The 14,232-nt window shown below is 37.9% G+C and overlaps 1 protein-coding gene across 5 annotated transcripts in view; it reads left to right on the top strand.

Moving 5' to 3' along the window:
- The window catches only part of SLX4IP (SLX4 interacting protein), an 80,773-nt gene that overhangs the window by 46,979 nt on the left and 19,562 nt on the right, over positions 1–14,232 (top strand). The window lies entirely within an intron of this gene.

A 14,232-nucleotide genomic window follows, 5' to 3' on the forward strand; every position in this document is an offset into this window, starting at 1 on the left:
GTCAATTATCATTAGTTTGTTCTCCATATTGCAGGATGTATTCAAAATTTATTAGAATCAGAATTATTAGACGGGTATTAGTTAGATTTTAGACTGCCTCTAATATCAAAACATGTTGTATTAGGATTTTCTTCAGAAATAGAAGCCAAGCTACTTATTTTGATGAGCAGGTCTCATCCTGCTGTCTAGATCTGTTGAGCAGAGAAGACTGTTGTTAAACTGGCTACCACAACTATTTTGAAGAGAAAATTTTCACCTATCACAATTTCTTCTTAGTATAAATGTTATATTATGTTTAATATTAATATTATTTAATACCACTTCTCGGTTTTGTGGCACATGATACAAATATCTATGCATGTTACTTGTCAATTTACATTTCTTTTTCATTTAAGTTACACCCACACAGCAGCGTGTGGTGGGTCGCATACCATCTCATTAGGAAATCTGTGGGTGTTACACACAGGAGAAGAAAGAAAGAAAGAATGGAAAAATGAGAGAAAGTAGCCAAGACAAGCAAGTTCTTCCTATTCTTCCTTCTGTCTGAACAATTTCCCCACCCCTCCCAAATGACCAGTATGAACAATTTGCCAAAGTAAGCTTCAGTTTAGTCTTTGGACATAGGCTTTGGTATAAACTCTCCGTTTCCTGTGTTTAATTAATGTCCAAACGTGTTTGATTTTGGGTTGTTTTATTTTTTTAAGAGAAAATCAAAATAGGGTACATTTTCAAAGATTTAATTTTGTCTGCATCCAATTTTCATGGCCAAAATCATGCAAGAAGGGCATTGATCAGGTATGGTTCACTTGCATTATTTGAAATTCAATGAATGTAAGCCATCCAATAACGAAACCCATGTATTAATGAATTTTTCTCATTCATTAAAAAAACCCCACTGCTTCACTTTACAAATGTATAATCTTTAAAGTTAGAACTTACGTTTTTATATATATGCTCCATACGCTTTCACTTTGCACTGCTTGCGCTACTCAGTATCACATACTTGTTTTTAGTGATGATGTCAAGCATCTTAGTGTGTCATAATGCTCACCTGCTGTAGACTTAAAACAAGCTAAAAGCAGAGCCTGTTTTTTCATGTTCCACGGAAGGTGGCTGTTTTTGATGAAAAGCAATGAGAATTAAGTAACAAGAGGCTATAAAGAGAGCTGAGTGGAGATACTGAATACAGGAGAATGGCAAAGGGAGGACTGTGGAAAATGAAGGAAGGAGGCAAAGTTTACCTGGGCACAGAGGAAACGAGAAGAAGGATGCAGAAAGAAAATATGGCTGGTAGAAATGTCCACGTTAGAAATGGAAGGAAGAAGGTATCTTGTAAACTGACCTTCTTCCCCCTGTTGAGGGAGGGGGACAAGTTAGCTATGTTTATCCTACAAGTAATTTTCAGATCTTTTCTCACTTTTTCCCTAGCATCCTTGTTGTTTTTCTTGGCTTGAAGGTGGAACATTCTTGCTCTGATTTCAGGTCTTTTTATTGTACAGTCTCTTCGACAGTGAAAATAATTAGAGAGCATGCTATCACATGGCATAATGAGCTCTCAGCTTGATTTTATCGGCATTCTCTGGCATTGTGTATATATTTTTTTTATATTTTTAACCTAGTTTTCTAAGGAAATGGGGCTTATTGTGATCATGTTTTCTCTGTGTGTGTCTGTTTGCCCATCCATCTTTTCCCCCAGTTGCTTTTTGCGAACGTGATTGAACTTTATTAACAGGTGGAAGTCTCAGACATTAAATTTTCAGATATTAACTTCTGATAAGCTTAGTGAAATGAGAAACCGGAAGAAGTACAAGCGCTATTATGAATAGTTCAGCCTTACAAAGATCTGGAGTCAAAGTTCACGTCTTATTTAATATAAAAAAATGCATAAGATGCAGTTTCCTAAGAAAATACATTTCTGTTCTGTTGCTTATGAAACTATTTGTTTAGCTCCTGTAAGCAAACAAAAAATATACACTAATCCATGATAGTAAATATTCCAAACTGGTTTGGCCTTGCATTTCAATTGGGACATTATGATGTTTTTAAGGAAAACATCCTTTTCAGACTACTCTCGTTTGCTTTAGGAGTGTTCGCTGTTACTGGAGAAGATGAAATGTGTAAGATGTGGTATGATAGATAAGATAGGGTATGTTCCACGTTAGAATCCTGCAGCAGCAGCAGTGATTTATTCCCGCCCTCCCAGCTGTTAACTCTTACTCCTCTGCTGTGAAACAGTGTTTTGTTAGGTGAAACAAATCTTGCTTAAAGAGCAACTCCCCAAAAATTTGATGGGCACAACTGGAGGGAAAGTAAGCCATAGCAGATAAGCTACCACAGGGGACTGAGGAGGACAGAAGTCTTTTAAATGAACTTTGATGTTTGCAGTTGCACATTGTCATTCCTGTCTCTCAAAAGAATTATATTGCAGCTTCTTTACAATGGACTCATTTGTGATTTGTGGCCAAGTACTGCAGATCTTTGTGAACTTTAAACTTACATTCATCTGTCTGTGACAACAGAGCCTCATAGCTCCCTGAAGTATGCAGAAACTTATGCAATAACTTATGAAAAATGTTTTGATTAGTATCTTGTACTTAATATTTCCTGTATTTGCTTTAGATTACTTTTTTCCATTTTTTACAGCTAATAATGGGGAATAAAGGCATCTTTTTTTCACCAAAACATTTTTCTTCCAGAAGATCAAGCTTATATATCTGATTTTTTTTTTTTTTTTTTTTTTTTTGCTTTTCTCAGAGTAGAGGATATTTGACAAGAGCAAAAAACCCCATACTTATGCACTGTTTGGCTATTTTCTTTTTAGTGATTTTTTTCTTACCTTAGATTATAATACAATAGAATTGGGAAAAACTCCAAGAAGGGCAACAAAGATGATCCAAGATGCGGAAATGCAATACAAAGAACATACAAAATACAGGGAACAGTTAAGTTTGCTAGGAGTCTTCAGCCTGGAAAATGTGCACATTAGGGAGAATGCAAGAGAGATCTACAAAACCATTTCTTCTCTGCTTCTCTTCCAACTTGAGAACGAGACGGCATCAAATGAAGGTATTGGAAGCGCCATGGTAGTTAGCAGAACTGTGGAGCTCTTTGCCAAAGGATAATGGGTGTGATAAAAGCTTATGCTGAGTCCACAGAACTGGACAAGAACATGGGAGAGTAATCCAGGGAGGGTACAGAATTCACAGAAATCTCCTTTGGTTCAATAAAGGCCTGAGCTGAGAGTACTTGGAGTCTGGGAGAGTATTGGGGAAGTAACCGCATGCACTTTGCTGTTGTATTTAATCTCCCCTTGTAGCCACTTTTACAGGCAAGGCATGTAGCTATAGCGACCTTTGATCTTACCCAGTATGGCCTTTCTTGTCGTTGTACTTTTCTGGAAAAAGCCTGCACTATAAACTGAGAACTCCTTAATATGTCAGAGGGAGTCGGTGTGTTTCAAAGATTGTCAGGGAAACTTCTGCACTTTCTAGATTGAAGGATCTACCTTTGTTTTCCTGTTATTACACTGATATTTGCAGAGACTTTAGCAATTGCTGTCCCTGTCTTACATGGGACATTTGCAGCTGCAGCACCAGGTGGGTTGAATGCCTTCTTCCTTATTTTACTTCTTCCCTCATTGCAGCTCCCATGTGAAGTTATTTATGGTCTTGGATAGGAATTGAAATAGTGAATTTATTTTAAAGATACCCTTAATAAAGTGTTTTATATAGTTAGTATTGTATTGAAAAGAAACATCATTTCTTTAAAACAACAGGAGAGTTGTTTAATTCAGTATATTTTTGTGGAGCAAAAAAAAAAAAAGAATTTGGTGTTGGTTTTGAAAACACCCTTGACCTCTAACCTTTAATTAATATCTGCCTTAATTAATTGTGTTTCTTTCTCTTGCTTCCATCTTGTTTCAATCTTTTGTCTCTTGTTTCCATATGATTTTTTTCATTTTATGAAAAGAAAAAAAATTATGAAAATTAGTCTTGTAATGTGTGTGTGCAAAAAAAAAGTGTGTTTGCATGCACAAATGTTGACAGCTACTGTCTTGTATACTTACACGAGCTATAAAGGTTTTTCTATAGCATCCAAGTACATCTGCGTAGTAATTTTGCTGTTAGTACTTCAGTTTATCAAAGACATATATACTTATGCAAATTTAAATCTTATCTTTGGAGTTCTCATTATATAGTTAGGCAAAAAGTCAGTATCCATTAATCATGTGTATTTACAAAGTGGAATTATGTCTCCTCTTTCGCTTTATCAAAGCTGGCTAGAAGTTAATAGGCAATTAATCCCTATCAGTTAAAAATGAAGTTTCAGATACTAGTTTGATGTAGATGTTGCAAGTTAGGCAAGCTGAACCCCACCTTTAATTTCTGATTTGATATTCACTTGCGAATATCAAAGTGACTCATCTAGGCCAGGGAACATACAGCTACCTTTTCAAAGAGCCCTTAGCATCTCTTTGTCCCAAGTGGGAATTCAGTGTTCTTGGAATCCACACAGAGTGATTTTGAAAATCTGTCCCTAAGCACTTGCCATTTCTTATTTGACTGCCTGATTCCTTTTTATGTCTTTAGGTACTCTTTCTTGTGTGCTCTGTATAGTTTCTGAAAGCTTCTGTAGTCACTTGGTAGCAGGAATAGAGAGGATAGGATATCAGCGTACAGCTTCTTTGGACCTGTTTAAGCACTAGGCACAGTTGGAACAGGTAGCGGATAGGTTTGGGTTGGTTTTTTTTTTTTTTTGAGTGCTCGCTGTTTCAGTTGAAATTTTCTGAAGAATAAGTTTGACTTTAAATTGTGTTCTCCCATCCTTTGTGAACACAGCAAATAGGATTTCTGCTAGAAGCATTTTATAGATTTTGTGGTTTGTGTTTAATGTGTGCTCAAATTCTTTGCATTGGAATGTCTAAAATACCAGAGAAGAAATTATTTGGTCAGTATGATAGACTTGACTTTCCTTAGCTGTCTGACCTTTACAAATACGTGTGCGGGATAGCTCAAAGACTGTGCTGCCTGGGATATGCTACAGATAAGTACAGGAGTCATCCTCTTCTAGCGAGGGCAGTTTAACATAATACATGCGTTCTGCTGAAGTAAAGCGTTTGCAAATAATGTCTGAATCTGGTCATATCTTTTGTGTTTGGCTAAATACTTAGTGTAATATGAATACCTCTAGGATTTCATATGTTCAGCTTGGGTATGTATCATTGCATATATCACTTGCGAACATACATAGTGGGTTGCGTTGTTTAGATGCATACCAGGTCTACCTCTCGTGCGTTACAAAACCCACGTATACTGCATTCCTGTTGCGCTTGTTGTCCATGTGCAGATAACGCTGTGTCTGTGCGCTGCTGTGGTGGCTGTGTGTTCTGGACTTCTGAAGAAAAAAAAACTTTGAAAAATCTGTGTGTTACAGGGGCAGAGATGCTATTTTTTTAGACCCAAGTAGTCTTGTTGGGTAGTGATAGATGTCAGGAGATTGTTGGTGTGTTTTAGCAGGCATGTAAGTGTTTACATCAGGACCACTGTCAGCGTCTTCAGTTTGAGGGTTTTTCGTATAACTGCATGGGAGGGGGGGGAAATAGCTCAATTTAGTAAAAAACAAACAAACAAAACAAACAAACAAACAAACAAACAACCAGAAATCCCAAACCAAAGCCTACTATGAAAATACAGATAATGAAAGTGGATGAAAAGAGAAAGATGATTCCTAAGGGGAAAAGAAAGACACTATTTTTTAAAAATTAGCTAGGTTTGATAGCTTCTTTTGTCTTCTTTTTTTTAATTAGTTCAACTGTACATTAAATAGAAAAAATAAGGATTTGATTTTTATTTTAAGATGAAATGTCAGGTTCCTTTAAAAAAAAATAAGTACTCTCTATTAAATGTTTCTAAAGAGAGCAATATTGTTTTTGTTACAATGTAAGCAAGAAAGAACAGGGATTTGAAATAAAACCTAAAAGAAATATGATTTCCCTAGAAATGTTTAGAGGAATTTACTTAATTGCAACCAGAAGTTTGACCTGGAAGTGTAACGTTTTGACCTTTTAGCTGTCTGGTTTCCTAAATGTGTTGTTTTGCTCTCTTTAAACTGTGAGAAAATCTGTTTTACACATCTTTAACCCTTGCATTCCCTAAAAGTCTCTTTAAGTCCCCAAACTATCACCAGCAGCCCAAGAAAAACAAAAATTGTCATTACGTTTTAAGAAAAAAGATCATTATAGGCATGTGTTGAACACTGAAGTCCTTTCTATTTTCATTACAACTGGAAATAATTGTGGGTGTAATTTCATGGTTAAATATGAATAAGAATTTCTTTTGTTCTAAAGTTTCCTTATCATATGACAAAGGTAGAGAGAAAATACAGCTTTTTAAATTGCAAACATTTTTGTGGGTTTATTTATATTTGGAAAATTTTTATAAGGCTTTACAGAAATCTATCCAGATAGAGATGGAGGGCCAATTCCTGAAAAAAGTTATGCATACTTTCTTTGCGTAAGCAGTTCAGTGAGAGCAGTTACGTGCATTTGATGCACCGTGGAAGGTACCAGATATGTTTTATTTATTACACACTGAGTATTTCTATTGACTGCAAAGGCACAAGTGGCAGACCATAAACAAAACTACACCAGCAAAGCTTTGCATGGCCTGGGCCTTAATTTATTAAAAATGTATAGAAGTAAATAAAAATTTAGTAGTGTGTCAAATAATAAGGACTTTTTACTTGACAAGAGGGGGGAAAAAAAGTCCAGTGCAATCTTGAGTATGTGTTGTGGGCATAGTAACAGAACTGGATGTATTCCATCAACTTCAAACAGATAAGAGAGATTCTAATGCAAAGCAAATTACATTTATTCAGGGAGAAACATTCTACCTGTGAAATATTCTCTATACAAATCCATGGAAAACAAAAGTTGTTTAAATGCCAAAGCCTGCTTTAGAGAGAATATAAGGTGACAGTCTTGTATTGGTTTACAGAGTATCTTTCTCATATTCTTTCAATTAAGATATTTAGCTTTCTTTTTTTTGTGCACGTGGGTCATAGGATATGGGCAATGCCTGTCCTTTTCTGTTGTCTTCCCATGGCTCAAGACAGGCTCGTGGTTTTTGGTCTTTTGTATAAAAGACCTTAAATTTGGTATTTAATATTGAGAAAGAGGATGTTGTGTGTACTTTTTTTTGCACTTAGCATCTGTTCCACTGATGCCAGAACCTGCAAGATACTGAGCTGCGTAATTCGGGTGGTCCCTTATAACACTGCATTCTTCAGTAAGCTAAAATGAGCGGTTTGTTACAAACTGTTTTGCATCAGTCTCCAGCTCTTGCACCACAACCAGCACTGGCTGCACTGCTAGAGATGAGTGGCACTGATCAGATGATCTCAACCATGGGTTGTTCTTGGTCTTTTTGGCTCTTTGCATCAGAGCTTGTAAAAGCAGAAGGAGATTGAAACTTATTTGGAAACGGAGCCTTTCAGCAGCTGACTTAATTACGGTCTATTTGCAGGCATTTAAAAAGAGAAAATACAGCAGGCTCCATTGTCGTGACTTTACACCCATTTGCTACGCTCCAGAACTTCTTTATATTCTGAGTTGTTATAAACCTAACAAGAGTCTGTTGTGTGAAAAGACAGAAACCCGTGAACCTCTGGCACAACTTGCTTTATTCGGACAACAGCGTGAAACGCGTGCTGGTTCAAGTCCACACGCGCCTCTTAGAATTCACTCTCTTGAAGTGTCCTCTAGAGGATAGGGTAGAAGAAAAGAGGAGTCATGACCATCAACATCTACCTCTTAGCTCCACTGGGCTATCCTAACAGGAGTCCTCAAAAGAGAAAGACAAGAACATTTGTTCCTGCATTATATCAAGATCAGCTTTGAAAAAACCCTACTTTTTCATGTTCATGCCATCTTTTTAAAATTCTGCTGAAGATACCTGCTACTAGCTTTTCTTTCCCTCTCATTCTCTCCCGTCATGTCTCCAGTGGCAGACTGTCTGGCTTTTTTCACCAAATCCATAGGTTTTGTAGCCACGTGATGCAATACATTCCTGACATTTTGAGTGACCCTTGCCTAGAGACCTTGTTATTGGTAGAAGATGAAAGTCTTGTCAGCTGTGGGAGCTATAGGGTTAAAACCCTTTCCTCTCAGGAAAGAAGTTTTGCAGAAGTTATTTCCTATTGCCAGGGAAAAAAATAGAGCCTGGAGACCCTTAAACGGTTTGATGGAGTTTATTTGAAAATCTTTCAGCATCATAGTATTGGCACTCAGCATTATGTTGTTCTAATGAACAATAAGGGGAACCAGTGATGGCCGTTAAATTCTGAAAGGTTCATTCCCATGTTTTGGTTGAGTTTTTGTGCTAGAAGAGACTTTGCTTTGTAGAGATTCTTGACATTTAAAATACAAAATCCTGCCTTTCACGTATTTCATGGCATCAAAAAATTTCATGAAGCTCATGGATATCCTCAAGGGAAAAACCAGAGACAGGCTGAAAGGACGTATTTTTTGAAAGAGGCATGTGCTTTAGAGGCAACTGTATGCATTCCCTAGTGCCCTGGAAGTCAAACCTGTCCCCATCACAGTGTCTGTGTTTCATTTTAGCTAGGATCTACCTTACTTTTGTCACCGCAAGGAAGTCAGTGATGTAAGTAAGTGGCATTGCTCCATTTGGATACAGCTGTGTCTGGCCAGTCTGGGGGAGATGCTCAGCTTGATGTGCAAATGTGGCATCAGACAGTTTTTAACTAAGCTGCTTCTTTGTCGTGATACAGCCACTTCGAAGAGACTTCAGATTGTCCTCTGCTGCTGACTTGTCAGACAGCGTTTACCACAGGGTTTGTTTTCCAGTTCTCTCTGCCTTTTGGCTGGTAGCGACAGATGCCTTTCTCAGCCTTTCTCTCAGTTGTCAGGCTCATTCCAGTGGTTAAAGAAGTCCAGGCACGTGGCTTTCTCTGGAATAGAGTTTATATGTTCAAAACAGTGAGGATTCATAAATAGCTTTCAGTTCACGTGTTGAAGCCCATCACATGCAATCAATAATATAGTCATTGAGTCTGAGATCAACAAAAGGGTGAAATCAAATCTTGTCTCCTATTAGAAAACAGTTGTCTGTGATAATGGTACACTGACCAGCAAATATGTTGCTCTATGTTTATCTGCTCGAACGCATTAGCAGGTGGTGTTAGCTATTATTGCTTATACATTATGAATGCGTATTGAGAGCTGTTTTCCAGGACTGGATCAGGCTGCCTCTCCATCTCAAGTATTCGTGAGGGGAAGATGGTCTTTTTCCTTCAGAGCTGGTGCGTTCTCAGGACCTCCATTAGGTGCATTTCTCATCTTGCGGCCAGATGGTCTCATACGTGCTTTTCTTCTCGGTTCTTTCCTCCAGAATACCCATGACAAGCAGGCTAAGAAATGCCTTATCGTGGATCCAGTTTGGCCAGTATCATTCTGATTTCAGAGTGAATTCTGCACCTCTCCTGCTAGAGGACAGCCCTGCAAACCTACTCTTAGATTTCATAAAATGGCTCGGTCCAATTTCACTGTTAATGGCTCATATTCTGAAGGTTTTAGATAGTGTGCCATGTCCAGCTATCAGTGTTCTGATAGCAGAGAGGATTCTGCTAGGCATATTGTGTCCTGTCTTCATCAGATTTAAAGGTTAAGGTCTTTCTTCCAGTCAGCGACCCTGTTCCCTGATAGGAACTAAATCTTGTTCCCACATCCTTGATGGGACAGATCTCTCACCTATTTGCGTTGGCAACTGGCCTGTGCTCAGAAGATTTAGCAGACAGAAGAATAGCACTAATACTAATAAAATTGTGAAAGAGTAAGGAGAGAAAAAAAAAAAACAAACAGTAATCTGTTTGTGTTTATAGTTGGTTTAAGCTGACTGTAAGGCACCCTGGAAAAAGACAGAGGCAAATTACATCACTGAATTTATTTGCAGGTATAAGAGTTCGCAAGATCAGACCCTGCAGCAAGGCTCATTCAATACTGCACCCAAGTCTTCCCCCCCCACCCCATACTTTATGTATATACATTTAATGGCCTGAATGTTTTTTTTTCTTAGGTATTAAACATTTTTTTAAAAGTTTAAGGGCTTTATTTTACGTTAATTGGTACACATTTTTCTGTGTACTTGCTTGTGATTATCACTTGAAAGAATGAAAATTAAGAAAAAATACTTAAAAATTCTTTGAACTGAAAGCAGAATGGATGTAAAGAATGGATGCCATCCTGAGCCGTTTAAGTTCTTCTGAAACCCACTATTTGGTGAATAAAAATTTGTACTAGATGAACATGCTGTTGTCATTAATTATGCAGTTGATTTTGTGTGTGTGTGCGTGTGTCTGAGATGATACAGAAATTCTGTACCCATTCTGAACACCAGAAAAGGCTCAGGAAGTCTTGACAGCTTTTTGTGTCTGCTGTCCCTGGTCTGTCCTAGACTTGGGCTTAAACTTACATGCCAACGTCTGGTTTTGAATCTCTTCTAAATTAGAAATGGCAACCTACTCTGGAGCACATGCTATGAACATGAACATTTGTTTTGGGAAAGGAAAGCTGCACGATTAACAGTAGGATTAGAATAAAATGTTCCTTTTTTGTTTTGTTTACAAACGATCAGGGATTTGGATTTGGTGGTGAATAATTTTAAGTGGAGAAATGCGACTGCTAAAAAGCAATGTAATAATATGTCTGTAGAGCACTTTGAAGATGAAAAGCTCTATATACTGTAAACACTATTACTAGTATAGCTTAATCTGTGTGGAATAATTAATCTAGCATAAGCAAAATGTAGATTTTTTTTTTTAAATGTACAGTATAGTGTTTCAGAAAGTCTAATGCACCTATGTATTTACTTTCGCATTGTAACATAAGAAATCCATCCCCTTATTTTTTTAATATCTGTGTGTTGCAATGATTTACTTTGTTGTTACTTTCTAAACACAGAGGCAGTCCTAATCCAGAACAACCTGTCAGAAATGTGAAACGTCTAAGCTGGGAGGAAAAACAAGTGTTTTTTAAAAGATGGTATAAAAATACTGTGCGATGAGAAATAGGTGCCTGTCAGATATGGGAGTGTTTGGGGGGCAGTTGGCCGCCTTAGGCTCGTGCTGTGGCTTTGGGGAAGACTTGACTGAATTCAGTTGCAGAGCCACGCAGGTGCCGGGTTGCGCTGGGAAGTGAACACCTGCCAGGCTGCTCCAGATAACTCAGCAGCTCAGAGGCATTTTCCCAGGCTCCCAGATGAATGGTCCGTAATAGCCGTGGGAGAGGGCTTCCCACTGCTCCACGCTGTACCGCAGCCTCTTCTTGGCAGCCTTCTGGAAGCGCAAGGCAGCTTGGCTGTGACTCCTTTGGAAAACAAGTGTTGCTGGATAGTCTTACAGTAAAGAGTCAGTGTCTGATATTTCCTCTCGGTGTCATGGGACTATGAAATATAACAAGCAGGGCAAATTACCATTCCTGTAAAAGGCAGCACTCGCTGGTGCATATTTCAGCTGAAACTGAACTGTGGCTTTTCTAGAACCACTTTTATTCAGTCACATTTTGGGTTTCAGGGTCTATTTATTTTGTTGGGTTTGGGGTTTTTTGTTTGGCCTTTCTTTTTTCCTTGTTTGTTTTTGGAACCTGGATCTGATGATTTAGGTGCACAGTTTTGAAGTAAGAAAAACAACACTCCAAATCACAACAATATTACTCCTGCTTCTGTGTTGGCAATCTACAAATGGAGCTTTGCCTACATTGCATGATGAAGAGAAAATTGAAGATTGGGCCAACTGGGTTTGCTGGGCGCAAGATCTGTAAACTTTCTCTCTACATTACTGGCTGCAAAACACTGTGTGTAGCTGGAGGTTAAAACTTCTATGGTGGGCTTAAAAGGAGTTAGTGATGGATCATTTGGTGCCTATCAGTTGGTCCCTCCTTCCAGATATCGAGAACGGCAGCTTTTGGTCCTTGCTCAGTATACACTGGCCATCTTCCCTGGAGCGTAATCCACAGCTTGCCCAAAGCCAGTATATGCTAGTATATAAACAGTGTTGATAGTGGACAAGTCTGGAATTGAGAACAGACTTAGACTCATGCTGAGTAACTGTGTAGACAGTTTAAAAAGCTGCAAGTTGCATGAGGTTGTCGGATAAGAAGGTTTTCTTGTGGGGCTTCTTTTTTAGTTTCTTATTTCCTGAAGCAGAATGGTTAATTGGATAATATATTTCTCTTGAAGGAAGCAGAAAGAGGATATAACAGTTTTTATAGTTCTGCAGTAACTCTGGCAACTTTAAAATCAGGGAAGTTTTGCAAACTCCAGCTGACTATGGATTAGATCAGATGTCACATACAAGAGGGTTTCAAAACATTTGATGAGCGTAGCTGTGTCATACTTTCAAAATATAGGTATCTGGCATGTAATGCATCTTAAAATTTTCTCACAGTTAGCAATAAGTAACAGCAAATCATCTATTCAGGCTTTTTCAGCAAAGTGATATAGTAAATAGTCATGGAAACTAAAATTATTTTCTAGTGTTAGTCCCTCTGGGCTGAGCTTATTAGCTCAGGTGCAACTCCTGTGAAGGCTTTGTAAGACTTTCAGACTTGAGCTGAGACTGCAAAAATAGTGTAAAGGTGTCTTGATCTCTTACGTAATTATTTATTTTGTTAGATTTGAGGTAGGTGTTCTCTTCCAGAGAACAGTAGCTAGCTGAATCAAGGGCCTTTAAGAGGAATTTGAAACTTTGTTCAGGCCATTAGTCAATCAAATATTATTAAGCACTTAACCTCTCAGAGAATACCAGGATAGCAAGAAAAATAGAGATATACATGTCACTGATTCATAAAAGAATTTCAGGAATGAAGTATCATGCTTTTCCCTGTGAAAAGCAAAAGATTCACACTTCTTCATTTTAAGTTCCTCTCAAGAAAAATGCATTTGGAATATCCCAGACAAATGGAGGTGGAAGGACCCTCTTAATATTTACTCTCTGTTTGAAGACTTGTTTGCAAAGTTGTACTTTCAGAAATGTTCCTTTTTCAGTGTTAACGGAAGTCACAGTGGAAGATGCTATTATCACACTAATAACATATACAGGGCAAATTCTTTGATTTGGCTACCCCTGCTAACAGTGCTAAAGAATTGTGGATGCCAAACTGGAAATAGCTAAAAGTAATTTTCTTTAATTGTGCTCATAAATATACAGTTAATAAAGCTGGTGGATTACATCCAAATTTTTCTCTAGCGCTCATCATTTTTAAGGGATGGTTCAACTTGTCACATCTTGACTTGATCTCGAAAAGGAAGTTAAATTTTAGGTATTTTCCTGAGGGGAAGAAAAAAAGATGGCTGATAAATTTCAAAGGGATTGATTGTGATCAATAACTATAGTTCTTAATGAGAGGTGATGCTGAACAGCACTTGATGGTGACCTCCAGGAGATCTTGTACAAGTAGGAGAGTTGTAGATGGTGCAGGAGAGGACATGCATTTTGGGGCTCGTACTTAGAAATAAGGATGCCGTGGCACTTGCTCAGTAGAGATTGAGACTGGAACAAACAAGCTTTCCTTACTTCTTTTTAAATGGTTAGATTAGAAGAACAGCAGTAGCACTTAATTTTCTAACTTTTTTGTGCTAATTGCACCTAGGGTATCTGACTGTCTTGGAAGCAGCAATAATTTAAGTCTTGCAAAACCCATCGGAGTTACGGGAAATACTACTAACGCTCTTTTGCCCATTCCTTTTTAGTAAGGTGTCCAGAGAGACTATGGAGGAGGAGTCACAAATGCTAGCTTCTTTCAATTTCAGTGGGAGTTAGGTTGCTAAATACCTTCATGAATCAAGTCCTAACTGATTCACTCAGGGTCATTTGGGAACTTAAGTAGAACAAAAGTAAAAGCTGATTTCCTTAGCTGCAGTCTAATAGTGTCTCTGTTGTAATATAATCCTTTCTGTCCTTTTCTTATGCTCTTGATGCACAAGGGTTTCTGTCATTCTCAGGAATTGAAACTGAAGAAGCCTCTGTGTATGTTACAGGTATCTGCTGGGTCAGCCAGGCTAGCTCTGTCTACTTGTAGGTACTGAAAAGTTTAAATGTATGCATTTCTCAATTCAATGGAATTGTAGATAATTAAGACCTTTCATGTTTGTTTGTTTGTTTTTTATAGCCAGCATTTTTTCTATCACCTATGAGTACATCGCCTTTCTCTAGAAG

Source organism: Platalea leucorodia (assembly GCF_965183815.1).
Source record: "Platalea leucorodia genome assembly, chromosome: 3".
Taxonomy (NCBI): domain Eukaryota; kingdom Metazoa; phylum Chordata; class Aves; order Pelecaniformes; family Threskiornithidae; genus Platalea; species Platalea leucorodia.